This window comes from Euprymna scolopes, chromosome 46, assembly GCF_053919585.1.
Source record: "Euprymna scolopes isolate OS-2025 chromosome 46, ASM5391958v1, whole genome shotgun sequence".
NCBI lineage: Eukaryota > Metazoa > Mollusca > Cephalopoda > Sepiida > Sepiolidae > Euprymna > Euprymna scolopes.
In genome coordinates, this window is record NC_136527.1 from 142461742 (window position 1) to 142483900 (window position 22159).

The window sequence follows — 22159 nt, forward strand, 5'->3', positions numbered from 1 at the left end:
TTACTATGCTTTGACTATGTCTGATGGTCTAAATGTGGACTGATGTATTAACCTGTATCCTCATGATAACTTACTATCCTTTTACTATGTCTGATGGTCTAACTGTGGACTGATTTATTAACCTGTATCCTCATGATAACTTACTATGCTTTGACTATGTTTGATGGTCTAACTGTGGACTGATGTATTTACCTGTATCCTCATGATAACTTACTATGCTTTGACTATGTCTGATGGTCTAAATGTTGACTGATGTATTAACCTGTATCCTCATGATAACTTACTATAGTTTGACTATGTTTGATGGTCTAACTGTGGACTGATTTATTAACCTGTATCCTCGTGATAACTTACTATGCTTTGACTATGTTTGATGGTCTAACTGCGGACTGATTTATTAACCTGTATCCTCATGATAACTTACTATCCTTTTACTATGTCTGATGGTCTAACTGTGGACTGATTTATGAACCTGTATCCTCATGATAACTTACTATGCTTTGACTATGTTTGATGGTCTAACTTTGGACTGATTTATTAACCTGTATCCTCATGATAACTTACTATGCTTTGACTATGTCTGATGGTCTAACTGTGGACTGATTTATTAACCTGTATCCTCATGATAACTTACTATCCTTTGACTATGTCTGATGGTCTAACTCTGGACTGATTTATTAACCTGTATCCTCATGATAACTTACTATGCTTTGACTATGTTTGATCGTCTAACTGTGGACTGATTTATTAACCTGTATCCTCATGATAACTTACTATCCTTTTACTATGTCTGATAGTCTAGCTGTGGACTGATTTATTAACCTGTATCCTTATGATAACTTACTATGCTTTGACTATGTTTGATGGTCTAACTGTGGACTGATTTATTAACCTGTATCCTCATGATAACTTACTATGCTTTGACTATATGTGAAGGTCTAACTGTGGACTGATTTATTAACCTGTATCCTCATGATAACTTACTATGCTTTGACTATGTCTGATGGTCTTACTGTGGACTGATGTATTAACCTGTATCCTCATGATAACTTACTATCATTTGACTATGTCAGAGTCTAACTGTGGACTGATTTATTAACCTGTATCCTCATGATAACTTACTATCCTTTGACTATGTCAGATGGTCTAACTGTGGACTGATTTATTAACCTGTATCCTCATGATAACTTACTATCCTTTGACTATGTCAGATGGTCTAACTGTGGACTGATTTATTAACCTGTATCCTCGTGATAACTTACTATGCTTTGACTATGTGTGATTATCTAACTGTTGACTGATTTATTAACCTGTATCCTCATGATAACTTACTATGCTTTGACTATGCCTGATGGTCTTACTGTGGACTTATTTATTAACCTGTATCCTCATGATTACTTACTATGCTTTGACTATGTCTGATAGTCTAACTGTTGACTGATTTATTAACCTGTATCCTCATGATAACTTACTATGCTTTGACTATGTCAGATGGTCTAACTGTGGACTGATTTATTAACCTGTATCCTCATGATAACTTACTATCCTTTTACTATGTCTGATGGTCTAACTGTGGACTGATTTATTAACCTGTATCCTCATGACAACTTACTATCCTTTTACTATGTCTGATGGTCTAACTGTGGACTGATTTATTAACCTGTATCCTCATGATAACTTACTATGCTTTGACTATGTTTGATGGTCTAACTGTGGACTGATTTATTAACCTGTATCCTCATGATAACTTACTATGCTTTGACTATGTCTGATGGTCTAACTGTGGACTGATTTTTTAACCTGTATCCTCATGATAACTTACTATGCTTTGACTATGTCTGATGGTCTTACTGTGGACTGATTTATTAACCTGTATCCTGATGACAACTTACTATCATTTTACTATGTCTGATGGTCTAACTGTGGACTGATTTATTAACCTGTATCCTCATGATAAATTACTATCCTTTGACTATGTCAGATGGTCTAACTGTGGACTGATTTATTAACCTGTATCCTCGTGATAACTTACTATGCTTTGACTATGTTTGATCGTCTAACTGTGGACTGATGTATTACCCTGTATCTTCATGATAACTTACTATCCTTTTACTATGTCTGATGGTCTAACTGTGGACTGATTTATTAACCTGTATCCTCATGATAACTTACTAAGCTTGTACTATGTTTGATGGTCTAACTGTGGACTGATTTATTAACCTGTATCCTCATGATAACTTACTATCCTTTTACTATGTCTGATGGTCTAACTGTGGACTGATTTATTAACCTGTATCCTCATGATAACTTACTATGCTTTGACTATGTCTGATGGTCTAACTGTGGACTGATTTATTAACCTGTATCCTCATGATAACTTACTATGCTTTGACTATGTCTGATGGTCTAAATGTGGACTGATGTATTAACCTGTATCCTCATGATAACTTACTATCCTTTTACTATGTCTGATGGTCTAACTGTGGACTGATTTATTAACCTGTATCCTCATGATAACTTACTATGCTTTGACTATGTTTGATGGTCTAACTGTGGACTGATTTATTAACCTGTATCCTCATGATAACTTACTATGCTTTGACTATGTCAGATGGTCTAACTGTGGACTGATGTATTAACCTGTATCCTCATGATAACTTACTATGCTTTGACTATGTCTGATGGTCTAAATGTTGACTGATGTATTAACCTGTATCCTCATGATAACTTACTATAGTTTGACTATGTTTGATGGTCTAACTGTGGACTGATTTATTAACCTGTATCCTCGTGATAACTTACTATGCTTTGACTATGTTTGATGGTCTAACTGCGGACTGATTTATTAACCTGTATCCTCATGATAACTTACTATCCTTGTACTATGTCTGATGGTCTAACTGTGGACTGATTTATGAACCTGTATCCTCATGATAACTTACTATGCTTTGACTATGCTTGATGGTCTAACTTTGGACTGATTTATTAACCTGTATCCTCATGATAACTTACTATGCTTTGACTATGTCTGATGGTCTAACTGTGGACTGATTTATGAACCTGTATCCTCATGATAACTTACTATCCTTTGACTATGTCTGATCGTCTAACTGTGGACTGATTTATTAACCTGTATCCTCATGATAACTTACTATCCTTTGACTATGTCTGATCGTCTAACTCTGGACTGATTTATGAACCTGTATCCTCATGATAACTTACTATGCTTTGACTATGTTTGATCGTCTAACTGTGGACTGATTTATTAACCTGTATCCTCATGATAACTTACTATCCTTTTACTATGTCTGATAGTCTAACTGTGGACTGATTTATTAACCTGTATCCTTATGATAACTTACTATGCTTTGACTATGTTTGATGGTCTAACTGTGGACTGATTTATTAACCTGTATCCTCATGATAACTTACTATGCTTTGACTATATGTGAAGGTCTAACTGTGGACTGATTTATTAACCTGTATCCTCATGATAACTTACTATGCTTTGACTATGTCTGATGGTCTAACTGTGGACTGATTTATTAACCTGTATCCTCATGATAACTTACTATCCTTTTACTATGTCTGATGGTCTTACTGTGGACTGATGTATTAACCTGTATCCTCATGATAACTTACTATCATTTGACTATGTCAGAGTCTAACTGTGGACTGATTTATTAACCTGTATCCTCATGATAACTTACTATCCTTTGACTATGTCAGATGGTCTAACTGTGGACTGATTTATTAACCTGTATCCTCGTGATAACTTACTATGCTTTGACTATGTTTGATGGTCTAACTGTGGACTGATTTATTAACCTGTATCCTCATGATAACTTACTATGCTCTGACTATGCCTGATGGTCTAACTGTTGACTGATTTATTAACCTGTATCCTCATGATAACTTACTATGCTTTGACTATGTCTGATGGTCTAACTCTTTACTGATTTATTAACCTGTATCCTCATGATAACTTACTATGCTTTGACTATGTCAGATGGTCTAACTGTGGACTGATTTATTAACCTGTATCCTCATGATAACTTACTATGCTTTGACTATGTTTGATGGTCTAACTGTGGACTGATGTATTAACCTGTATCTTCATGATAACTTACTATCCTTTTACTATGTCTGATGGTCTAACTGTGGACTGATTTATTAACCTGTATCCTCATGATAACTTACTATGCTTTGACTATGCCAGAGGGTCTAACTGTGGACTGATTTATTAACCTGTATCCTCATGATAACTTACTATGCTGTGACTATGTCTGATGGTCTAACTGTGGACTGATTTATGAACCTGTATCCTCATGATAACTTACTATCCTTTGACTATGTCTGATGGTCTAACTGTGGACTGATTTTTTAACCTGTATCCTCATGATAACTTGCTATGCTTTGACTATGTCTGATGGTCTAACTGTGGACTGATTTATTAACCTGTATCCTCATGATAACTTACTATGCTTTGACTATGTCTGATGGTCTAACTGTGGACTGATTTATTAACCTGTATCCTCATGATAACTTACTATCCTTTGACTATGTCAGATGGTCTAACTGTGGACTGATTTATTGACCTGTATCCTCATGATAACTTACTATGCTGTGGCTATGTCAGATGGTCTAACTGTGGACTGATTTATTAACCTGTATCCTCGTGATAACTTACTATGCTTTGACTATGTTTGATGGTCTAACTGTGGACTGATTTATTAACCTGTATCCTCATGATAACTTACTATGCTTTGACTATTTCTGATGGTCTAACTGTGGACTGATTTATGAAACTGTATCCTCATGATGACTTACTATGCTTTGACTATGTCTGATAGTCTAACTGTGGACTGATTTATTAACCTGTATCCTCATGATAACTTACTATGCTTTGACTATGTCAGATGGTCTAACTGTGGACTGATTTATTAACCTGTATCCTCATGATAACTTACTATGCTTTGACTATGTTTGATGGTCTAACTGTGGACTGATTTATTAACCTGTATTCTCATGATAACTTACTATCCTTTTACTATGTCTGATGGTCTAACTGTGGACTGATTTATTAACCTGTATCCTCATGATAACTTACTATGCTTTGACTATGTTTGATGGTCTAACTGTGGACTGATTTATTAACCTGTATCCTCATGATAACTTACTATCCTTTTACTATGTCTGATGGTCTAACTGTTGACTGATTTATTAACCTGTATCCTCATGATATCTTACTACCCTTTGACTATGTCAGATGGTCTAACTGTGGACTGATTTATTAACCTGTATCCTCATGATAACTTACTATGCTTTGACTATGTTTGATGGTCTAACTGTGGACTGATTTATTAACCTGTATCCTCATGACAACTTACCATCCTTTTACTATGTCTGATGGTCTAACTGTGGACTGATTTATTAACCTGTATCCTCATGATAACTTACTATCCTTTTACTATGTCTGATGGTCTAACTGTGGACTGATTTATTAACCTGTATCCTCATGATAACTTACTATGCTTTGACTGTATCTGATGGTCTAACTGTGGACTGATTTATTAACCTTTGTCCTCATGACAACTTACTATCCTTTTACAATGTCTGATGGTCTAACTGTGGACTGATTTATTAACCTGTATCCTCATGATAACTTACTATACTTTGACTATGTTTGATAGTCTAACTGTGGACTGATTTATTAACCTGTATCCTCATGATAATTTACTATCCTTTTACTATGTCCGATGGTCTGTGGATTGATTTATTGACCTGTATCCTTATGATAACTTACTATCCTTTGACTATGTCTGATGGTCTAACTGTGGACTGATTTATTAACCTGTATCCTCATGATAACTTACTATGCTTTGGCTATGTGTGATGGTCTAACTGTGGACTGGTTTATTAACCTGTATCCTCATGATAACTTACTATGCTTTGACTATGTCTGATGGTCTAACTGTGGACTGATTTATTAACCTGTATCCTCATGATAACTTACTATGCTTTGACTATGTCAGATGGTCTAACTGTGGACTGATTTATTAACCTGTATCCTCATGATAACTTACTATGCTTTGACTATGTTTGATGGTCTAACTGTGGACTGATTTATTAACCTGTATTCTCATGATAACTTACTATCCTTTTACTATGTCTGATGGTCTTACTGTGGACTGATTTATTAACCTGTATCCTCATGATAACTTACTATGCTTTGACTATTTCTCATGGTCTAACCGTGGACTGATTTATTAACCTGTATCCTCATGATAACTTACTATCCTTTTACTATGTCTGATGGTCTAACTGTGGACTGATTTATTAACCTGTATCCTCATGAAATCTTACTACTCTTTGACTATGTCAGATGGTCTAACTGTGGACTGATTTATTAACCTGTATCCTCATGATAACTTACTATCCTTTGACTATGTCAGATGGTCTAACTGTGGACTGATTTATTAACCTGTATCCTCGTGATAACTTACTATGCTTTGACTATGTTTGATGGTCTAACTGTGGACTGATTTATTAACCTGTATGCTCATGATAACTTACTATCCTTTTACTATGCCTGATGGTCTAACTGTGGACTGATTTATTAACCTGTATCCTCATGATAACTTACTATGCTTTGACTATGTTTGATAGTCTAACTGTGGACTGATTTATTAACCTGTATTCTCATGATAACTTACTATCCTTTTACTATGTCTGATGGTCTAACTGTGGACTGATTTAATAACCTGTATCCTCATGATAACTTACTATGCTTTGACTATGTTTGATGGTCTAACTGTGGACTGATTTATTAACCGGTATCCTCATGATAACTTACTATCCTTTTACTATGTCTGATGGTCTAACTGTGGACTGATTTATTAACCTGTATCCTCATGATATCTTACTACTCTTTGACTATGTCTGATGGTCTAACTGTGGACTGATTTATTAACCTGTATCCTCATGATAACTTACTATCCTTTGACTATGTCAGATGGTCTAACTGTGGACTGATTTATTAACCTGTATCCTCGTGATAACTTACTATGCTTTGACTGTTTGATGGTCTAACTGTGGACTCATTTATTAACCTGTCTCCTCATGATAACTTGCCATGCTTTGACTATGTCAGATGGTCTAACTGTGGACTGATTTATTAACCTGTATACTCATGATAACTTACTATGCTTTGACTATGTCTGATGGTCTAACTGTGGACTTATTTATTAACCTGTATCCTCATGATAACTTACTATCCTTTGACTATGTCTGATGGTCTAACTGTGGACTGATTTATTAACCTGTATCCTCATGATAACTTACTATGCTGTGACTATGTCAGATGGTCTAACTGTGGACTGATTTATTAACCTGTATCCTCGTGATAACTTACTATGCTTTGACTATGTTTGATGGTCTAACTGTGGACTGATTTATTAACCTGTATCCTCAGGATAACTTACTATGCTGTGACTATGTCAGATGGTCTAACTGTGGACTGATTTATTAACCTGTATCCTCATGATAACTTACTATGCTTTGACTATGTCTGATGGTCTAACTGTTGACTGATTTATTAACCTGTATCCTCATGATAACTTACTATCCTTTGACTATGTCTGATGGTCTAACTGTGGACTGATTTATTAACCTGTATCCTCATGATAACTTACTATGCTGTGACTATGTCAGATGGTCTAACTGTGGACTGATTTATTAACCTGTATCCTCGTGATAACTTACTATGCTTTGACTATGTTTGATGGTCTAACTGTGGACTGATTTATTAACCTGTATCCTCATGATAACTTACTATGCTTTGACTATTTCTCATGGTCTAACTGTGGACTGATTTGTGAAACTGTATCCTCATGATAACTTACTATGCTTTGACTATGTCTGATGGTCTAACTGTGGACTGATTTATTAACCTGTATCCTCATGATAACTTACTATGCTTTGACTATGTCTGATGGTCTAACTGTGGACTGATTTATTAACCTGTATCCTCATGATAACTTACTATGCTTTGACTATGTCAGATGGTCTAACTGTGGACTGATTTATTAACCTGTATCCTCATGATAACTTACTATGCTTTGACTATGTTTGATGGTCTAACTGTGGACTGATTTATTAGCCTGTATTCTCATGATAACTTACTATCCTTTTACTATGTCGTATGGTCTAAGTGTGGACTGATTTATTAACCTGTATCCTCATGATAACTTACTATGCTTTGACTATGTTTGATGGTCTAACTGTTGACTGATTTATTAACCTGTATCCTCATGATAACTTACTATCCTTGTACTATGTCTGATGGTCTAACTGTTGACTGATTTATTAACCTGTATCCTCATGATATCTTACTACCCTTTGACTATGTCAGATGGTCTAACTGTGGACTGATTTATTAACCTGTATCCTCATGATAACTTACTATGCTTTGACTATGTTTGATGGTCTAACTGTGGACTGATTTATTAACCTGTATCCTCATGACAACTTACCATCCTTTTACTATGTCTGATGGTCTAACTGTGGACTGATTTATTAACCTGTATCCTCATGATAACTTACTATCCTTTTACTATGTCTGATGGTCTAACTGTGGACTGATTTATTAACCTGTATCCTCATGATAACTTACTATGCTTTGACTGTATCTGATGGTCTAACTGTGGACTGATTTATTAACCTTTGTCCTCATGACAACTTACTATCCTTTTACAATGTCTGATGGTCTAACTGTGGACTGATTTATTAACCTGTATCCTCATTATAACTTACTATACTTTGACTATGTTTGATGGTCTAACTGTGGACTGATTTATTAACCTGTATCCTCATGATAATTTACTCTCCTTTTACTATGTCCGATGGTCTGTGGACTGATTTATTGACCTGTATCCTTATGATAACTTACTATCCTTTGACTATGTCTGATGGTCTAACTGTGGACTGATTTATTAACCTGTATCCTCATGATAACTTGCTATGCTTTGGCTATGTGTGATGGTCTAACTGTGGACTGGTTTATTAACCTGTATCCTCATGATAACTTACTATGCTTTGACTATGTCTGATGGTCTAACTGTGGACTGATTTATTAACCTGTATCCTCATGATAACTTACTATGCTTTGACTATGTCAGATGGTCTAACTGTGGACTGATTTATTAACCTGTATCCTCATGATAACTTACTATGCTTTGACTATGTTTGATGGTCTAACTGTGGACTGATTTATTAACCTGTATCCTCATGATATCTTACTACTCTTTGACTATGTCTGATGGTCTAACTGTGGACTGATTTATTAACCTGTATCCTCATGATAACTTACTATCCTTTGACTATGTCAGATGGTCTAACTGTGGACTGATTTATTAACCTGTATCCTCGTGATAACTTACTATGCTTTGACTATGTTTGATGGTCTAACTGTGGACTGATTTATTAACCTGTATGCTCATGATAATTTACTATGCTTTGACTATGCCTGATGGTCTAACTGTGGACTGATTTATTAACCTGTATCCTCATGATAACTTACTTTGCTGTGACTATGTCTGATGGTCTAACTGTGGACTGATTTATTAACCTGTATCCTCATGATAACTTACTATGCTTTGACTATGTCTGATGGTCTAACTGTGGACTGATTTATTAACCTGTCTCCTCATGATAACTTGCCATGCTTTGACTATGTCAGATGGTCTAACTGTGGACTGATTTATTAACCTGTATCCTCATGATAACTTACTATGCTTTGACTATGTCTGATGGTCTAACTGTGGACTGATTTATTAACCTGTATCCTCATGATAACTTACTATCCTTTGACTATGTCTGATGGTCTAACTGTGGACTGATTTATTAACCTGTATCCTCATGATAACTTACTATGCTGTGACTATGTCAGATGGTCTAACTGTGGACTGATTTATTAACCTGTATCCTCGTGATAACTTACTATGCTTTGACTATGTTTGATGGTCTAACTGTGGACTGATTTATTAACCTGTATCCTCATGATAACTTACTATGCTGTGACTATGTCAGATGGTCTAACTGTGGACTGATTTATTAACCTGTATCCTCATGATAACTTACTATGCTTTGACTATGTCTGATGGTCTAACTGTGGACTGATTTATTAACCTGTATCCTCATGATAACTTACTATCCTTTGACTATGTCTGATGGTCTAACTGTGGACTGATTTATTAACCTGTATCCTCATGATAACTTACTATGCTGTGACTATGTCAGATGGTCTAACTGTGGACTGATTTATTAACCTGTATCCTCGTGATAACTTACTATGCTTGTACTATGTTTGATGGTCTAACTGTGGACTGATTTATTAACCTGTATCCTCATGATAACTTACTATGCTGTGACTATGTCAGATGGTCTAACTGTGGACTGATTTATTAACCTGTATCCTCGTGATAACTTACTATGCTTTGACTATGTCAGATGGTCTAACTGTGGACTGATTTATTAACCTGTATCCTCATGATAACTTACTATGCTTTGACTATTTCTCATGGTCTAACTGTGGACTGATTTATTAACCTGTATCCTCATGATAACTTACTATGCTTTGACTATGTCAGATGGTCTAACTGTGGACTGATTTATTAACCTGTATCCTCATGATAACTTACTATGCTTTGACTATGTTTGATGGTCTAACTGTTGACTGATTTATTAACCTGTATTCTCATGATAACTTAATATCCTTTTACTATGTTTGATGGTCTAACTGTTGACTGATTTATTAACCTGTATCCTCATGATAACTTAATATCCTTTTACTATGTTTGATGGTCTAACTGTTGACTGATTTATTAACCTGTATCCTCATGATAACTTAATATCCTTTTACTATGTTTGATGGTCTAACTGTTGACTGATTTATTAACCTGTATCCTCATGATAACTTACTATGCTTTGACTATGTTTGATGGTCTAACTGTGGACTGATTTATTAACCTGTATCCTCATGATAACTTACTATGCTTTGACTATGTCAGATGGTCTAACTGTGGACTGATTTATTAACCTGTATCCTCATGATAACTTACTATGCTTTGACTATGTTTGATGGTCTAACTGTTGACTGATTTATTAACCTGTATCCTCATGATAACTTAATATCCTTTGACTATGTTTGATGGTCTAACTGTTGACTGATTTATTAACCTGTATCATCATGATAACTTAATATCCTTTTACTATGTTTGATGGTCTAACTGTGGACTGATTTATTAACCTGTATCCTCATGATAACTTAATATCCTTTTACTATGTTTGATGGTCTAACTGTTGACTGATTTATTAACCTGTATCCTCATGATAACTTACTATGCTTTGACTATGTTTGATGGTCTAACTGTTGACTGATTTATTAACCTGTATCCTCATGATAACTTACTATGCTTTGACTATGTCAGATGGTCTAACTGTGGACTGATTTATTAACCTGTATCCTCATGATAACTTACTATGCTTTGACTATGTTTGATGGTCTAACTGTTGACTGATTTATTAACCTGTATTCTGATGATAACTTACTATCCTTTTACTATGTCTGATGGTCTAAGTGTGGACTGATTTATTAACCTGTATCCTCATGATAACTTACTATGCTTTGACTATGTTTGATGGTCTAACTGTGGACTGATTTATTTACCTGTATCCTCATGATAACTTACTATCCTTTTACTATGTCTGATGGTCTAACTGTTGACTGATTTATTAACCTGTATCCTCATGATATCTTACTACCCTTTGACTATGTCAGATGGTCTAACTGTGGACTGATTTATTAACCTGTATCCTCATGATAACTTGATATTCTTTGACTATGTTTGATGGTCTACCTGTGGACTGATTTATTAACCTTTGTCCTCATGACAACTTACTATCCTTTCACTATGTCTGATGGTGTAACTGTGGACTGATTTATTAACCTTTGTCCTCATGACAACTTATTATCCTTTGACTATGTTTGATTGTCTAACTGGTGACTGATTTATTAACCTTTGTCCTCATGACAACTTACTATCCTTTCACTATGTCTGATGGTGTAACTGTGGACTGATTTATTAACCTTTGTCCTCATGACAACTTATTACCCTTTGACTATGTCAGATGGTCTAACTGTGGACTGATTTATTAACCTGTATCCTCATGATAACTTAATATCCTTTGACTATGTTTAATGGTCTACCTGTGGACTGATTTATAAACCTGTAACCTCATGACAACTTTCTATCCTTTGACTATGTTTGATTGTCTTACTGTGGACTGATTTATTAACCTTTGTCTTCATGACAACTTACTATCTTTTTACTATGTCTGATTGTCTAACTGTGGACTAATTTGTAAACCTGTATCCTCATGATTACTTACTATCCTTTTACTATGTTTGATGGTCTACCGATGGACTGGTTTATATAGCTTTGTCCTCACGACAACTTACTATCGTTTGACTATGTTTGATGGTCTAACTGTGGACTGATTTATTAACCTTTGTCCTCATGACAAGTTACTATCCTTTGACTATTTTTGATTGTCTAACTGTGGACTTATTTATTAACCTGTATCCTAATGACAACTTACTATCCTTTTACTATGTCTGATGGTCTTACTGTGGACTGATTTATAAACCTGTATCCTCATAGCTTACTATCTTTTTACTATGTCAGATGGTCTAAATCTGGACTGATTTATTAACCTGTATCCTCATAATAAATTACTATCATTTACTATGTCAGATGGTCTTAATGTGGACTGATTTATTAACCTGTATCCTCATGATAACTTACTATACTTTAAATGTGTTTGATGGTCTAACTGTGGACTGATTTATTAACCTGTATCCTCATGACAACTTACTATCCTTTGACTATGTTTGATGGTCTAACTGTGGACTGATTTATTAACCTTTGTCCTCATGAGAACTTTCTAGCCTTTGACTATGTTTGATGGTCTAACTGTGGACTGATTTATTTACCTGTATCCCCATGATAACTTAATATCCTTTGACTTTGTTTGATGGTCTAACTGTGGACTTGTTTATTAACCTTTGTCCTCATGACAACTTAATATCCTTTATCTATGATTGATGGTCTAACTGTGGACTGATTTATTAACCTTTGTCCTCATGACAAGTTACTATCCTTTGACTATGTTTGATGGTCTAACTGTGGACTGATTTGTTAACCTGTATCCTCATGATAACTTACAATCTTTTTACTATGTTTGATGGTCTAATGGTGGACTGATTTATATACATTTGTCCTCATGACAACTTACTCTACATTGACTATGTTTGATGGTCGAACTGTGGACTGATTTATTAACCTTTGTCCTCATGAAAACTTACTATCTTTTGACTATGTTTGATGGTCTAACTGTGGACTGATTTATTAACCTTTGTCCTCATGACAACTTACTGTCTTTTGACTATGTTTGATGGTCTAAATGTGGACTGATTTATTAACCTTTGTCCTCATGACAACTTACTATCCTTTGACTATGTTTAATGGTCTTACTGGGGACTGATTTATTTACCTGTATCCTCATGATAACTTAATATCCTTTTACTATGTTTAATGGTCTAACTTTGGTCTGATTTATTAACCTGTATCCTCATGATAACTTAATATCCTTTGACTATGTTTTATGGTCTTACTGTGGACTGATTTATTAACCTTTGTCCTCATGACAACTTACTATCCTTTTACTATGTCTGATTGTCTAACTGTGGACTAATTTGTAAACCTGTATCCTCATGATAACTTACTATCCTTTCACTATGTTTGATGGTCTACCGATGGACTGGTTTATATAGCTTTGTCCTCACGACAACTTACTATCTTTGACTATGTTTGATGGTCTAACTGTGGACTGATTTATTAACTTTTGTCCTCAAGACGACTTACTATCCTTTGACTGTGTTTTATGGTCTAACTGTGGACTGATTTATTAACCTGTATCCTACTGACAACTTACTATCCTTTTACTATGTCTGATGGTCTAACTGTGGACTGATTTATTAACCTGTATCCTCATAACTTACTATCCTTTGACTGTGTTTGATGGTCTAACTGTGGACTGATTTATTAACCTGTATACTCATGACAACTTACTATCCGTTGACTATGTTTGATCGTCTAATTGTGGACTGATTTATTAACCTGTATCCTCATGATAACTTAATATCCTTTTACTATGTTTGATGGTCTTACTTTGGACTGATATATTAAACTGTATCCTCATGATAACTTACTATCCTTTTACTATGTTTGATGGTCTAACTGGGGTCTGATTTTTTAAACTATGTCCTCATGACAACTTACTATCCTTTGACTATGTTTGATGGTCTAACTGTGGACTGATTTATTTACCTTTGTCCTCATGACAACTTACTATCCTTTTACTATGTCTGATGGTCAATGTGGACTGATTTATTAACCTGTATCCTCATGATAACTTACTATCCTTTGACTATATTTGATGGTCAAACTCTGGTCTGATGTATTAACCTGTATCCTCATGATAACTTACTATCCTTTGACTATGTTTGATGGTCTAACTGTGGACTGATTTATTAACCTTTGTCCTCATGACAACTTACTATCCTTTGACTATGTTTGATGGTCTAACTGTGGACTGATTTATTAACCTTTGTCCTCATGACAACTTACTATCCTTCTACTATGTCTGATGGTCTAACTGGGGACTGATTTTTTAACCTGTATTCTCATGATAACTTACTATCCTTTTACTATGTTTGATGGTCTAATGGTGGACTGATTTATATACCTTTGTCCTCATGACAACTTACTATCCTTTGACTATGTTTGATGATCGAACTGTGGACTGATTTCTTAACCTTTGTCCTCATGACAACTTACTATCTTTTGACTATTTTTGATGGTCTAACTGTGGACTGATTTATTAACCGTTGTCCTCATGACAACTTACTATCTTTTGACTATGTTTGATGGTCTAACTGTGGACTGATTTGTTACCCTTTGTCCTCATGACAACTTACTATCTTGTGACTCTGTGTGATGGTCTAACTGTGGACTGATTTATTAACCGGTATCCTCATGACAACTTACTATCGTTTGACTATGTTTGATGGTCCAACTGTGGACTGATTTATTAACCTTTGTCCTCATGACAACTTACTATCCTTTGACTATGTTTGATGGACTTTACTGCAGACTGATTTATTAACCTTTGTCCTCATGACAACTTACTATCCTTTTACTATGTCTGTTGGTCTAACTGTGGACTGATTTATTAACCGGTATCCTCATGGTAACTTAATATCCTTTGACTGTGTTTGATGGTCTTACTGTGGACTGATTTATTAACCTGTATCCTCATGACAACTTACTATCCTTTGACTATGTTTGATGGTCTAACTGTGGACTGATTTATTAACCTGTATCCTCATGACAACTTACTATCCTTTGACTATGTTTGATGGTCTAACTGTTGACTGATTTATTAACCTGTATCCTCATGATAACTTACTATGCTTTGACTATGTCAGATGGTCTAACTGTGGACTGATTTATTAACCTTTGTCCTCATTACAACTTACTATCCTTTTACTATGTCTGATGGTCTAACAAGATGAGAACATCACACTCAAGATGAGTAAATTACACTCAAGATGAGAAAATGACACTCAAGATGACAAAATCACACCCAAGATGAGAAAATCACACTCAAGATGAGAAAATCACACACAAGATGAGAAAATCACACACTAGAGGAGAAAATCACACTCAAGATGAGAAAATCACACTCAAGATGAGAACATCACACTCAAGATGAGAACTCACACTCAAGATGAGAAAATCACACACTAGATGAGAAAATCACACACAAGATGAGAAAATCACACTCAAGATGAGAAAATCACAGACAAGATTAGAAACACTCAAGATGAGAAAATCACACAAAAGATGAGAAAATTACACTCAAGATGAGAAAATTACACTCAAGATGAGAAAATAACACTCAAGAATGGAAAATCACACACAAGATGAGAAAATCACACTCAAGATGAGAAAATCACACACAAGATGAGAAATTCACACTCAAGATGAGAAAATTACACTCAAGATGAGAAAATCACACTCAAGATGAGAAAATCACACTCAAGGTGAGAAAATCACACTCAAGATGAGAAAATAACGCACAAGATGAGAAAATCACACTCAAGATTAGAAATTCACACACAAGATGAGAAAATCACACACAAGATGAGAAAATCACACTCAAGATGAGGACCGTAGTCCGATGATTAATAATGCATATAACCAATCCTTATCTCAAAAATTCAGAAACGTATTAATATTATGGTAATTATTAATATATTAGTAATTATTAATATATTAGTAATTATTAATATATTAGTAATTATTAATATATTAGTAATTATTAATATATTAGTAATATTAATATATTGGTAATTATCAATATATTAGTAATTATTAATATATTAGTAATTATTTATATATTGGTAATTATTAATATATTAGTAATTATTAATATAATAGTAATTGTTAATATATTAGTAATTATTAATATAATAGTAATTATTAATATATTAGTAATTATTAATATATTAGTAATTATTAATATATTAGTAATTATTAATTTATTAGTAGTTATAATTATATTAGTAATTATTAATATATTAGTAATTATTAATATATTAGTAATTATTAATATATTAGTAATTATTAATATATTAGTAATTATTTATATATTAGTAATTATTAATATATTAGTAATTATAAATATATTAGTCATTATTTATATATTGGTAATTATTAATATATTAGTAATTATTAATATATTGGTAATTATTAATATATTAGTAATTATTAATATATGGGTAATTATTAATATATTGCTTATTATTAATATATAAGTAATTATTAATATATTGGTAATTATTAATATATAAGTAATTATTAATATATTGGTAATTATTAATATATTAGTAATTATTAATATATTGGTAATTATAAATATATGGCTAATTAATTATATATTGCTAATTATTAATATATTGCTTATTATTAATATATTAGTTATTATTAATATAATTGTAATTCTTAATATATGAGTAATTATTAATATATTAGTAATTATTAATATATTAGTAATTATTAATATATTAGTAATTATTAATATATTAGTAATTATTAATATATTGGTAATTATTAATATATTTATAATTATTAATATATTAGTAATTATTAATATATTAGTAATTATTAATATATTATTAATTATTAATATATTATTAATTATAAATATATTGGTAATTATTAATATATTAGTAATTATTAATATATTGGTAATTATTAATATATTAGTAATTATTAATATATTAGTAATTATTAATATATTAGTAATTATTAATATATTGGTAATTATTAATATATTAGTAATTATTAATATATTAGTAATTATTAATATACTAGTAATTATTAATATAATAGTAATTATTAATATATTAGTAATTATTAATATATTAGTAATTATTAATATATTGGTAATTATTAATATAATAGTAATTATTAATATAATAGTAATTATTAATATAATAGTAATTATTAATATATTAGTAATTATTAATATATTAGTAATTATTAATATATTAGTAATTATTAATATATTAGTAATTGTTAATATATTAGTAATTATTAATATATTAATAATTATTAATATATTGGTAATTATTAATATAATAGTAATTATTTATATATTAGTAATTATTAATATATTGGTAATTATTAATATATAGGTAATTATTAATATATTAGTAATTATTAATATATTAGTAATTATTAATATATTAGTAATTATTAATATATGGGTAATTATAAATATATGGCTAATTAATTATATATTGCTAATTATTAATATATTGCTTATTATTAATATATAAGTAATTATTAATATATTGGTAATTATTAATATATTAGTAATTATTAATATATTGGTAATTATAAATATATGGCTAATTAATTATATATTGCTAATTATTAATATATTGCTTATTATTAATATATTAGTTATTATTAATATAATTGTAATTCTTAATATATGAGTAATTATTAATATATTAGTAATTATTAATATATTAGTAATTATTAATATATTAGTAATTATTATTATAATAGTAATTATTAATATATTAGTAATTATTAATATATTAGTAATTATTAATATATTAGTAATTATTAATACATTAGTAATTATTAATATATTGGTAATTATTAATATATTAGTAATTATTAATATATTAGTAATTATTAATATATTAGTAATTATTAATATATTATTAATTATTAATATATTATTAATTATTAATATATTGGTAATTATTAATATATTAGTAATTATTAATATATTGCTAATTATTAATATATTAGTAATTATTAATATATTAGTAATTATTAATATATTAGTAATTATTAATATATTGGTAATTATTAATATATTAGTAATTATTAATATATTAGTAATTATTAATATACTAGTAATTATTAATATAATAGTAATTATTAATATATTACTAATTATTAATATATTAGTAATTATTAATATATTAGTAATTATTAATATATTAGTAATTATGAATATATTGGTAATTATTAATATAATAGTAATTATTAATATATTAGTAATTATTAATATATTAGTAATTATTAATATATTATTCATTATTAATATATTGGTAATTATAAATATATGGCTAATTCATTATATATTGCTAATCATTAATATATTGCTTATTATTAATATATTAGTAATTATTAATATAATTGTAATTATTAATATAATTGTAATTATTAATATATTAGTAATTATTAATATATTAGTAATTATTAATATATTAGTAATTGTTAATATATTATTAATTATTAATATATTGGTAATTATTAATATATGGCTAATTAATTATATATTGCTAATTATTAATATATTGCTTATTATTAATATATTAGTAATTATTTATATAATTGTAATTATTAATATAATAGTAATTATTAATATATTAGTAATTATTAATATATTAGTAATTATTAATATATTGGTAATTTTTAATATATTAGTAATTATTAATATATTAGTAATTATTAATATATTAGTAATTATTAATATATTAGTATTTATTAATATATTAGTAATTATTAATATATTGGTAATTATTAATATATTGCTAATTAATTATATATTGCTAATTATTCATATATTGCTTATTATTAATATATTAGTAATTATTAATATAATTGTAATTATTAATATATTGGTAATTATTAATATAGTAGTAATTATTAATATATTAGTAATTAATTATATATTAGTAATTATTAATATAATAATAATTATTAATATAATAGTAATTATAATTATATTGGTAATTATTAATATATTAGTAATTATTAATATATTAGTAATTATTAATATATTAGTAATTATTAATAAAATAGTAATTATTAATATATTAGTAATTATTAATATATTGGTAATTATTAATATATTGGTAATTATTAATATATTGGTAATTATTAATATATTAGTAATTATTAATATATTGGTAATTATTAATATATTAATAATTAATAAGATATTGGTAATTATTAATATATGGATAATTAATTATATATTGCTTATTATTAATATATTAGTAATTAATTATATATTTGTAATTATTAATATATTAGTAATTATTAATATATTGGTAATTATTAATATATTAGTAATTATTAATATATTAGTAATTATTAATATATTAGTAATTATTAATATATTGGTAATTATTAATATATTAGTAATTATTAATATATTGGTAATAACTAATATATTAGTAATTATTAATATATTAGTACTTATTAATATATTAGTAATTATTAATATAATAGTAATTATTAATATATTAGTAATTATTAATATATTGGTAATTATTAATATATTAGTAATTATTAATATATTGGTAATTATTAATATAATAGTAATTATTCATATATTAGTAATCGTTAATATATTAGTAATTATTAATATATTAGTAATTATTAATATATTAGTAATTATTAATATATTAGTAATTATTAATATATTAGTAATTGTTAATATAATAGTAATTATTAATATATTAGTAATTATTAATATATTGGTAATTATTAATATATTAGTAATTATTAATATAATTGTAATTATTAATATATTAGTAATTATTAATATATTGGTAATTATTAATATATTAGTAATTATTAATATAATTGTAATTATTAATATATTATTAATTATTAATATATTGGTAATTATTAATATATGGCTAATTAATTATATATTGCTAACTATTAATATATTGCTTATTATTAATATATTAGTAATTATTAATATAATTATAATTATTAATATATTGGTAATTATTAATATATTAGTAATTATTAATATATTAGTAATTAATTATATATTAGTAATTATTAATATATTAGTAATGATTAATATATTAGTAATTATTAATATATTAGTAATTATTAATATAATAGTAATTATTAATATATTAGTAATTATTAATATATTGGTAATTATTAATATATTGGTAATTATTAATATATTGGTAATTATTAATATATTTATAATTACCAATATAATAGTAATTATTAATATATTAGTAATTATTAATATATCGGTAATTATTAATATATTAGTAATGATTAATATATTAGTAATTATTAATATATTAGTAATTATTAATATAATAGTAATTATTAATATATTAGTAATTATTAATATATTGGTAATTATTAATATATTGGTAATTATTAATATATTGGTAATTATTAATATATTAGTAATTAATAATATATTGGTAATTATTAATATATTGGTAATTATTAATATATTGGTAATTATTAATATATGGCTAATTAATTATATATTGCTTATTATTAATATATTAGTAATTATTAATATAATAGTAATTATTAATATATTGGTAATTAATTATATATTAGTAATTATTATATTAGTAATTATTAATATATTAGTAATTATTTATATATTGGTAATTATTAATATATTAGTAATTATTAATATATTGGTAATTATTAATATATGGGTAATTATTAATATATTAGTAATTATTAATATATTAGTAATTATTAATATATTGGTAATTATTAATATATTAGTAATTATTAATATATTAGTAATTATGATATATGAGTAATTATTAATATAATAGTAATTATTAATATATTAGTAATTATTAATATATTAGTAATTATTAATATATTAGTAATTATTAATATATTGGTAATTATTAATATATTAGTAATTATTAATATATTAGTAATTATTAATATATTAGTAATTATTAATATATTAGTAATTATTAATATATTGGTAATTATTAATATATTAGTAATTAATCATATAATTGTAATTATTAATATATTAGTAATTATTAATATATTGGTAATTATTAATATATTAGTAATTATTAATATAATTGTAATTATTAATATATTAGTAATTTTTAATATATTGGTAATTATTAATATATTAATAATTATTAATATATTGGTAATTATTAATATATTAGTAATTATTAATATATTGCTTATTATTAATATATTAGTAATTATTTATATATTAGTAATTATTAATATATTAGTAATTATTAATATATTAGTAATTATTAATATATTAGTAATTATTAATATATTGGTAATTATTAATATATTAGTAATTATTAATATATTAGTAATTATTAATATAATAGTAATTATTAATATATTGGTAATTAATTATATATTGGTAATTATTAATATATTGGTAATTATTTATATATTAGTAATTATTAATATATTAGTAATTATTAATATATTAGTAATTATTAATATAATAGTAATTATTAATATATTAGTAATTATTAATATATTGGTAATTATTAATATATTAGTAATTATTAATATATTAGTAATTATTAATATAATAGTAATTATTAATATATTAGTAATTATTAATATATTGGTAATTATTAATATATTAGTAATTATTTATA